At 44.2% G+C, this 10,951-nt stretch overlaps 1 protein-coding gene across 1 annotated transcript in view; it reads left to right on the forward strand.

Annotated features, from left to right (window-relative positions):
- Window positions 1-5,558: 5,558 nt before the first annotated feature.
- CTNNA1 (catenin alpha 1) overlaps window positions 5,559-10,951 on the forward strand; it is a 176,313-nt gene continuing 170,920 nt past the window's right edge. The window contains exon 1 of the mRNA XM_028527221.2: window positions 5,559-5,703. The gene's annotated coding sequence lies outside the window, so the exon portion shown is untranslated. The remainder of the gene's footprint in view (window positions 5,704-10,951) is intronic.

Here is a 10,951-nt window from a genome sequence, read left to right on the forward strand (position 1 = left end):
TGTAGTAAATGCCAAGACCCTGGTGTCAGAAAGAATTGGTACATTTAGAAAAAGACCAGTCTCCTATTCTGGCTCCTCTTCCCCTGGATGTTGGTCCTGGGCTTCCACCTCTTTTTGCCATATATTCTGCAGGTGCAGATGACTTCCACAATTTTAGCTCCACTTGGGGCCTTGTCTGAGTTCAGATTTGGATATACTCCTGCCTACAGGATATCTCCTCTTAGGTGTTTGGTAGGCATTAAAACTAAGCATGATCAAAAATAGCCCTTTGTCTGCATCGTTTTCCACCCGCCACCCCGCATACTTTACCTCCAGGGCTCTCCATCTGGGTAAATGCCACCACTATATCTTCAGCTGATCAAGTCTGAAACCTTTATATCCAATCTACTACCAAGACTGAGGATTCTCTGTCTTCTTGCATAGCTCCCAAATCTCCCCACTTCTTTGCATCCCACTACACTTAGCATATACTATATACTAACCTATATATTTACTAAATCTAAAAGTCCTTCCATCTCTCTCCCTACATTTAACCACTGCAACACTTTGCTGGGTATCCTTATAGACTTGTAACTATTTATTCATTCAACTGAGTACCTGTTTCCTGCCAGGCACAGTTCTAGGTGCTGGAGCCACAACAGTGAACAGAAAGAGAAAGATTTCTTTTAATGATACATTTCATTGGGGAAAACAGGCAATAAGTAAATAAATAAGCATATAATGTGTTAGGTGGTGACAAGTGCTATGGAACAGTAGGATAAAGAAACAAAATGGAGAAGGGAGGGAAAGGAAGTGGGTGCTAGTGTTATTTTATCAGGGGTGGTTAGGGAAAGCCTGTATGACACGGTGACATTTGAGCAGAGATCTGAAAGAAGCCGTGGAGTGAGCTAAGGGGCGATCTGGGGGAAGACCATTCCAGGCAGAGGGAACTGGAAATGTAAAGGCCCTGAGGCAGGAAAGTGCTTGATGTGTCCGGGGGGAATGTCTAGGACCCCAGTGCGGGCTGGAGTGAAAAGATGGAAGGGAAGAGCCAAAGATGGGTCTGAGGCTGCTGGAAAGATTATGTAAGTGTTACTCCAAGTGAGATGGGAAGAACTGGAGTGTTTTGAACAGATGATATGTTTTAAATGGCTCAGCTGCTATGAGAAAAAAACATTAAAACAAATATGTATTCATTGTTTAATCATAAAAGGGATATTATGTGTATTGCTTTACAATCTGTTTTTTTTTCAAAGTGAATTTTTAAAAAACAAAATATGGTCATGTTATCTCTTTGTTTAAAATTCTTCATGGTTCCCATTCCCTCACATTAAAGTCTAATGCTGTACAAAGCCCTGTTTAGTCTGGCCTCTGCCTACCTTGCCAGCTCCCAAATCACAGAGCTTCTTTTCCTGCAGTGAAACTCAGGGCCTTCAAATGTGCTTGTCTAGAATCGAATGCTTCCCTTCCCTCTCTATCCACCTTGTCAATGTCTTTTCTAGATACCACTTACTCATTCTTCTTCATTCATTTGACTTTTATCGAGAGATCTGCTATATGCCAGGCACTATTCTAGGCACCAGGGACATAGCACTGAACAAAAGAGACAAAAATTCTAGCTCTTGTGGGCTTAAATTGTAGTGGGGAGGAAGACAGGAGAAAACAATAAGTTAAAAATATGAATATATACATATTTATAATCTGTGACTATAAATATATATGACTGTATATGTCAGATGGTGATACACCCTAAGGAGAAAAATAAAGCAATTAAGGAGGGATGGGATGTGGGGGAATGGTTACAATTTTAGATAGGGTGACCAAGAGGAAGCCTCACTGAGAAAGTGACAGTTGAGCAAAGACCTGGGGGAGGTGGAGAGTGAGTCAGGCAGCTATTCGAGGAGAGCATTCCAGGCAGAAAACAAAGGCCTTAAGGTAAGAGCTTGCCTGATGGGTTTCCAGAATAGTAAAGAGGCCAGTGTGTCAGAGAAGTGTGCTGGGGGCAGGTGAGCTCTAGAGGCTCCCATGAGGACCTTGCCTTTTATGAGTGAGACAGGAGCCATTGGAAGGTTTTGGGCAGAGCAGGAACGACATGTTCTGATTTACATTTTAATAGGATCACTTCAGCCACTGAATTGAGATTAGACTGAGTGTTCCTGTAAAATTCAAGCTAAATGACCAATGATGGCTTCACTCAGGATGGTAACAGCAAAGATGGTAAAAAGTTGGTGATTCTGAATATATTCTGAAGGTAGAGGCACAGGATGTCCTGAAGAATTAGACATGAAATGTGTGAAAGAAAGGAAATAGTTGAGGATGACTCCAAAGTCTCTGGCCTAAACAAGTAAAATGCAGTTGCCATTTAATGAAATGAAGGAACCTGTGGGGTTAGCAGGTTTTAAATAGAGATCAGGAAATCAGTTTTGGACATATAGACATATAAAGTGTGAGATATGCCTAGATGTGTACTGCATATCCAAATGGAAGCATCAAGTCAGGAGCTGGATATGGGAGTTCAGAATACAGTGCAAAGGTTCAGGTTGACACATAAACCTGGAGTTGTCAGCATATTTAAAACCAAAAGACTGGATGAGATCATCTGTGGGTTGATGGCAGACAGAAAAAGAGGTCCAAGGATGGAGCTCGGGACAGACACTCTAACAGTAGTTTTTAAACTTTTTGATCTCAAGATCCGTTTATATTAAAAATTTTGGAGGATCTGAAGAGCTTTCGTTTATGAGTTTATCAATGTTTACTGTATTATTATATGTTATCATAAATAACAGTTTAAAAAGAAAAATAACAATGTTTTCTAAAATAAAAGAAAATTCAGGGGTAATATTTTGCATTTTTGCAAGTCTGTTTAATGTCTTACTCAACAAAAGGTAGCTGGATTCTCAGATTTGCTTTTGCATTCCAGGGGATACCTGTGGAACACTACTGTCTACCATGAGAGACTGGGAGTGGAAAAGGCAACTAATATTTTAGGATTATTGTGAAAATAGTTTTTACTGACTACCCCCTGCAAAGGTCTCAGGAATCTTCAGACTGCACTTTGAGAACACTGCTCTAACATTTTAGAGGGAGGATTAGGAAGGAATCATCAAAGGAGACTAAGAAGTTATAGCCGGGGAGGTTGGAGGAAAATCAGAAGAGCCTTGTATCCTGGAGGCCCAGAGAAGACAGTGTTTTAAGTAGAAGTGATCAAATGAAGTCAATGGTGGACAGAGACTGACCATTACAACCGGCATCATGGAGGTCATCAGGGACCTTTATAAAAGCAGTTTTGGTGGAGAGATGAGAGCTAACTTCTGACCGGAGTGGGTCAGAGTGTAAAGGTCATTGAACCCCAGATTAGGCAAGCTTCCCTCTAGATCTACTTGTATCTCTCCCCTATCTTCACCTTGACCTTTTTTTTTAAAAAAATAGCTTATCTATTTTAGTACCTGTCTCTTCCATTACATTTTAAGTTGTGTGAGAATAGGGATCAAGTCAGTTTTATTCACTGCTGCTTCCCCAGCACATAGCAAGTGCCTGGGACATATGAATACTCAAGTCTTTCCTAGTTCACTTTTCAAGTTTTCTCAGAGGGGGGAACTGACTCCCTCTGGCTGATGGGTATACTGCAAGTCTCCCATCATATCTTTCTGTCACCTGACCCTTTGTTTCCCAAAATAAACCTCGCACTTTCATTTTTAGGGCCTTAGTCTGTTTGGGCTGCTATAACAAATACTACAGGCTGGGGAGTTTATAAACAGAAACTTCTTTATTTTTTTTTAAAAGGTTTTACTTATTTACTTGTAGAGAGGGGAAGGGAGGGAGAACGAGAGGAAGAGAAACACCAGTGTGTGTGAGAATACATTGATGGGTTGCCTCTCGCACTCCACCAACTGGGGACCTGGCCTGCAACCCAGGCATGTGCCCTGACTGGGAGTAGAACCAGAGACCTTTCAGTTCACAGGCTGGCGCCCAATCCACTCAGCCACACCAGCCAGGGCAGAAATTATTTTTAAAAGTTCTGGAGAGTCCAGCGTGGTCATGTTTTGGTGACAGCTTTCTTTGGTGACCATGAACCAAGAAGGTTTATGGTCAGAACCTTCTTGCTGTGTTCTCACTTGGCAAAAGGGGCAGGGCATTTTTCTGGGAACTTTTAAAAATATTAGGGCACCAAACCCTCATGACCTAGTCACCCTCCAAAGAAAGGTCCTATTTCCTAAGACTATCACCTTGGGCAATAGGTTTTCAACATATGCATTTTGGGGGATACAGACATTCAATCTACATAGCAGGGCCCCATGCTTAGTTTAATGCTCCGCTGCTGGTGCCTTGAAATTGTTAACAATTTTTGAACAAGGAGTCTCACAAATTAAGTGGCTGGTTCTGAGTAAAGTGACAGATATACAAAGATATGAAGCATAATCCCTTAACTCTATCTTTTGTTAGTTCAAACACATATTTATTGATTGACTACAATATTTTCAGGTAGTCAATCACTATACTTCCCCCCAAGTATAGTGGGGGAAGCCACAACCACTCCAGGCAGGGGAGACCAAAGGAGTAAAGATTCTGAAGCCAGAAACAGAATGGGGTATAGTTGGATAAGAATGGCCTGGTTAAGGTTTTGGGCACATCCCCCCACGGATGTTAACTGGCACTGCCAAGAAGATGAACAGTGTGCTGAGTGCAAGGGGATACACTCCTGTCTTCCAGGCACTTGCTTTTCTGGGGGAGAGGGAGGTGTGAGCAGTAAAGGGTGAACATGTGGAGGGCAGTTATCCCTAGCACCCTGCTCAGCACTAAATCAGGAAAAACATCATTGGGGCTGATCATGAATATGTAATTTTTTGGGTTTGTTTTACAGGTGGTTGTTGTTGTTGTTGTTGTTGTTGTTGTTGTTTTTTTGAGCATTCACCAGGAAGGTAAGGAAGAATGTGTGGGAATAAAATTTCCCTTGCCCCGAGGGGTAGGGAGAGAAGCCAGGTCCTTTTGGGTTCCTTGTCTGTCAAGTGAGGGGATGATTTCTAGTAGGGCTTCCATCTCACATTATGAGGTCCCTGGAGTCGTGTTCTAGTGCCACTCTGTCACAAGCCTTGAGGCCTCAGTTTCTCTGGTAAAGCAGGGGGCGGGCCTACCACACTCTTCTGGAAGGCTGTGACTGGGGAACACCTGTGGCACTTCTTAGAGGAGTATGCCCAGGTCCTTGGGGCGCCAGTCACAAAGGGGGCCTACAAGGACCGCGCCCGGAGACTCACCTGTGCGCTGAGCGGTGACTCACCTGCCCTCCCTCCCACTCCGGCTGTTCCGGGAATCACCGCTCCTCCTTCTTCTCGGGACCCGGGGTAGGGTGGGAGGGCATTCCCTGCTTGAGAGCCCACTAGAAGCCTGGGGGGCGTTAACTGCGGGGGAAGGGTGGGGTACACGAGGTCCTTTTGGGGGTTTCAGCCCGGCGTCGCCAAACTCTCTTGGTCGGGTGCGCTCCCCCAACGCGAGGGCCGGGAAAGCAAGGCAGCGGCGGGAGGCGCCAGAAGAGCGCGTCGGAGGGAGGTGCTGGGAAGGGCGGGCGGTGCCCGGGCCGCGGGGCGGGGGCCGCGGGCGGGGGGCGGGCCGGGGGCGGGGGCGTCCGGCAGCCCATTTCCTCCTCGGAGCCGGACGGGAGGAAGACAAAGCGGCCTCCGTCGGCATCGGGCTTCGGGAATTTTCCTGCCCTCGCCGGGTTCGCTGCAGGTAACTCTCTTCGCGCGGGCGTGGACTCCCTAACCGTGCTGAAGGGCTCTTCAGGGGGTCGGGAGGGGCTCCATCTGCTCCGTGACCCCGCCGGGAATCGGGCTCCGGACCGGTGCCCTTGCGGCGTTCGGCCGGCTCGCCCCGCGGGACCCTGGGCCTGGGCTGTGGCCCGCCGGGCGGGGCCGGCCTTTTCTGGCACTCGGGAAGTTGAGGGGCCCCGGCGGCTGGAGCCCAGCGAGCCTCGGGCCCCACGCCACCGCCGCTCTCCCTCTCCGGAAAGTTTCTCTCGGTTTCTAAACTTTGTTCAAGTGGACTCGGTGCGCGCGCCAGGCCCCGGCTGGGACCCCTCGGCTGCCGGGCGCTGAGGAGTCTGCGCGTTGTTCCCGGTGCGGAGACGTTCGGGAACTGAGTTTCCCGGGGAAGTGATTGTGGTTTGTGGTTTCCGTGGTCGCACTCCCCCGCCCCCGTCACCGAAACTTCCGGTCTGCTGGCCAGAAAGTCTGCTGGCCCGCACACCCGCATTCCCGGGCGCGAACGAATGCGAAAGTTTGCGCTCGCTTTCTGACACTGCTGCTTGGGAAGGTGCGCCACACCCGAGTGGACTTTTGGCGTGTATCAAGTTAACCTTTGTTGCGCTGTTACTCAGGCTTCTGGTGCTGGTTAACTGGAAGCTCTTACTCGGATCCGCCCTAGTTCTGAGTGGCGTTAGTGTCTTTTTTTGTTGACTTTTAAAGGAGTGTGTGTGTAGTGAAGCACTTGTTGGAAAAAACGTTGACTGAATCCTAACCTTGGCCTGGCAGGAATGGCTTCCCAATAATGCAGGCGGCAATTGGCTCAACTCCAGGATTGACACCCCCTATTGTCCTCCTGCGTCTTTGTAACATTTTTGTGTTTGTTTTGTACAGAATTCACAAATTAGAAAAGAATACATTAAGTCTCCAACTAAATTAAGGGTATTTCATATTTATGTTGAAGGAAGTGATTACACCTTGTTGCAACAGGATACGAATTTCGGATATTTTGTTTAGCAGTGGTTTTTAAAAAACTGTACAGGAGTGTGTTACTTTAAGAAACAAATTTGTAAATCAAGTTAATTAGGATGTGTTACTTGTTTTATAAGAGGAAGGAGAAGAGAAATTAGCCATGATCTCTGCCCACTTATTTATTCAACTTGACTTTTATTAAGTTAAAAAATAATTTCTTGCTGGCTGGTGTGGTTCGGTGGATTGAGTGCTGGCCTGCGAACCAGAGGGTCGTTGGTTCAATTCCCAGTCAGGGCACATGCCTGGGTTGGGGCCAGGTCCCCAGTGGAGGGCACTTGAAAGGCAACCACACATTGATGTTTCTCCCCCTCTCTTTCTCCCTCCCTTCCCCTCTCTCTAAAAAAATAAATGAATGAAATCTTGAAAAGAAAAAAATAATTTCTTTGCCCATGTTCTTAAGGATCCACAGGTGACTAAGATAAGGCCTCTCTCTACCATTGGAGCTCACTGTGTAATAGGGAAGGCACACACCCAGGTGTGTGTAGTACGAGGGAGGCAGATTGTTTTAAGTGCCATAAACAGTACTGATGAGTTACTTGTGTGTGGGTCTAATCTTATATAACATTGGGTTGGCCAAAAAGTTCATTTAGTTTTTTTGTAGGATGGCTCCAGTAGTACTTAGCTGTCTTTAACTTCATTTGAAACAGTTTTGTTAGATTGTATGTGACAGCTGTTATATCGGTGTGCAATTAAAAAAATTGGTGAATTTTTTGTAGCCATTATAATATCGAAGATGGAATAAAATATGTAACATTTTCGGCATATTATGCTTTATTATTTCAAGTAAGGTAAAAATGCAACTGAAATGCAAAACAACCGATTTGTACAGTATATGGAGGTGCTATGACTGACTGACTGAATGTGTCAAAAGTGGTTTGCAAAGTTTCTTGTACTATTGGCATTTTGCCCAAATAATTCTTTGCTCTGGGGCTGTCTTATGCATTGGAAGACGTAGAGCAGCACCTCTGGCCTCCACCCACTAGAAGCTAATAGCAGGAGGTAGCCAACATACTCAAAATATCCAGATCAGTAAAGTAATTGGTGAAAATGAAAATGGGTCTTTTACAGAAAAAGCCAAACGGACTTTTTGGCCGACCCAATACTAATGATAAGAAAAACTTACAGAGGCTTGGAGAGGGGGCTTCTTTTTTTGGATATGGCCAGAAAGGCTTGGGGGAGGGGTGGGTGAAAATGAGTAGGGTTTTGTCAAAGGAGGAAGCATAGAACTGCATGGGAATTTGTGGAATTGTGATATAACTTTCTCCTGTTTTTTTCCTAGTTTTTTTTATTCTTTTGGCTCTTGCCTCTCATTCTCTTCCCACCCCGTTCCCCCAGTCTGCTCATAGCCAAAATTCTATTCAATATATCTCAGTCCTTCACACCATTGATCTGGTATTACCCTCACTCCTATCAGTAACATGTCATTCCATACAGCGACTTAGAGATCAGGGGTGCCTTCTTCATCCAAGTTGAGGATCACTTCTCAGAGCTGTCTTCCTGTCACCAAACTTGTGTGCTCAAGTCCAAGCTTCTGTTTTGAGTGCGGATCTTGGTTGTCTGTACGCCAGAGAGCTATTGGGTGTTCCAGGTGCTTCTCAAACTCAACGTGCCTGTAATGAGACAACTCTTTCTTTTGGAGACCTAAACAAGAGGTGGTGATCAGCAATAACTGGCAGGGCCCTGGAATTTCTTTGAGAAAATAACAATAGTGTGAGACCTGACAGATAGATCTGGTTGTTGGGGTGGTGGTATTTGGGCTACTGAAGATTTGGATAGAGAGAACAGGGGCCTCTGCTCTGTAAAAGTCCCGAGACAGGAAAGAACTCCATGTGTTGAGAGGCCTAAGAGAAGTCCTATGTAGCTTGAACACTTTTTGGGTGGGTGAGGCTTCACATGAGTTTGTCAGGAAATGCCAGGTCACATGTTTGGATTTTATTCTAAGATCTCTAAGAGACCATTGTAGGGAGTTTCATGATCTAATTTCCTTTTTAAGGAGATCACTTTGCTAGTGCTTGTAGGGCTTGTATTTGTGTACAAGTGGAAGTCCGCAGTTGAGCTAGGAAGATGGAGTGAATGTGTTGGGGTTGAAGGAGCTGGGTTTGGAGAAATGAGACAGGGCTTAAATGTGGATTGGATGTAGCCTAGGTTTATCTGTAACTTGATTCCTCAGTGATGTACCCAGCAGGCATACAGCCCCTGCCCCATTCGTACACCATCTCTTTCACTTCACGCTCTTATCTTGGGACTCAGATTAGCACTTTACTTTTTGATAGCAAACCTCTTCTCACCAGATGGGGTACTCCATTATTCTGTACTGTTATTGATGTCCTGTTTGCTTTTTGTGCTACAAAGTGAGCCTGCCAGCTTCGTGAAGACAGGGATGGATAGCCTTAGTCTTTGGCACTGTACCCTGTAACATCAGGTGCTTTGTTGAGTGGAGGAGGAAAGAGTCTTTTCTGTCTGGAGTCTGGCTTTTGGGTGGAACTGTGGCAGATGAGGATACAGATTATGGAGGATCTTGAATACCAAATTGCTGTTTTGGTCAGATTGAGAACTATCTCCATTTCATTCTTCTTCCTTTTTAAACCCATCTCATATCCTGATCAGAGATCTCCTCCCCCGGTCTTCATTTTACCTAATTCCTTTTTCTTCTCCATGTCCTCTTTTCTCTATTTGAGATTATCTTTCTTATCTTTGCTTTGAACTATGAAACTACTTGTTCTCTGGATAAATTGTTCCATTTTTCCTCCCCTTTTCATTGTCTGGAGCACCCTTTTCTCTCCCTCATCCATCTGACAAACTCATGTATTTTTTAAAACCCACTTTAGATGTCACTGACTCTGGATTTTCTCTTGGCTCTCAGGGCTTCTTGGGTATCTTGTGCAAATTCTGTGGTTCCATCTTTTATACAGTTTGATAAATATATATATTTTGATAAATATTTTTAAGGTATGACTTCCTCATACCTGGAGGTTTCTTAGAAGTGGGATCTAAGACTTTGTTCTTGATAAAATTTTTAAACATTAAAGCAAAACACATAAATGTATAACATACATGTAGAAAGGTACTCAAATCATGAGTACCTGCTTAATAAATTATTTGTCTGAATATCGCTCATATCCACCATCCAGATCAAGAAATAGAAAATTACATGTACTCCAGGAATCCCATTTTGTTTCTTTGCAGTTATTACCAACCCCTTCGTTCCCTTGAGATTAAAATTTGAGACGTTAAGGTTGTTCAATAAGTGTTCACCAAAGTTAGTTGAATTTTCTTCCTGTCTTCCCCTTCATCTTTCAGTCTTTTATATGTAAGTAGAACTCTCATTTGCGAAACTTACTGCTATCTTGTTGCTGCACCCATTAGACTCTTAGATTGGCATTGGAATTTAAAGTCTTCTAAATTCTGGCCCTCCAAAAAGTAAAAAATTACTTTTTAGCCTATTTCCTATTGTAAATTGTTGCTGCATGTCTTTTGCATTTGCCAAGCATTTGTACTGGGATGCTCCATCATTTGACACAAATGCTATCCATCTCTGAAGGATGATTAACATTTTTTTTCCATTGAGGTATTGGTCATCATTGCTGAAAGTGTTTAATTTGTCAGAAATTCTAAAATTTGTGCCTGATTATGACATTCTCATTCACATATCCTGTTTATTTTTAAACATCAACAAAAGATTTTTTTATTTAGAGAGAGGTGAAGGGAGAGAGAAAGAGAGGGAGAGAAACATTGGTGTGTGAGAGATACATCCATCAGTTGCTTCTCGCAGGCCCCCCCTACTGGGAACCTGGACTGCAACCCAGGCATGTGCCCTGACTGGGAATGGAACCAGCCACCTTTCAGTTTGCAGGCCACCACTCAATCCACTGAGTCACATCATCCAGGGCACATATCTTGGGGTTTTTTGGTGCCAAAATATACATAAAATTTCCCATTTTAACTACGTATATACTTCAGTACCATTAAGTGCGTTCACATTGTACAGCCGTCACCATTATCCATATCTAGGACTTTTTTTCATTTTCCTAGCCTGAAACTCCATATTCATTACACAATAACTTCCACTTCTTTTCCTCCAGCCCCCTGGCAACCACAATTGTACTTTTTCCCTCTTTGAATTTGACTGCTGTAGGTACCTTATATAAATGGAATAAACAGTAAACAATTTGACTACTCTGGTAGTAGTAAGTGTAATAAACAAG

This window comes from Phyllostomus discolor, chromosome 13, assembly GCF_004126475.2.
Source record: "Phyllostomus discolor isolate MPI-MPIP mPhyDis1 chromosome 13, mPhyDis1.pri.v3, whole genome shotgun sequence".
NCBI classification, from domain to species: domain Eukaryota; kingdom Metazoa; phylum Chordata; class Mammalia; order Chiroptera; family Phyllostomidae; genus Phyllostomus; species Phyllostomus discolor.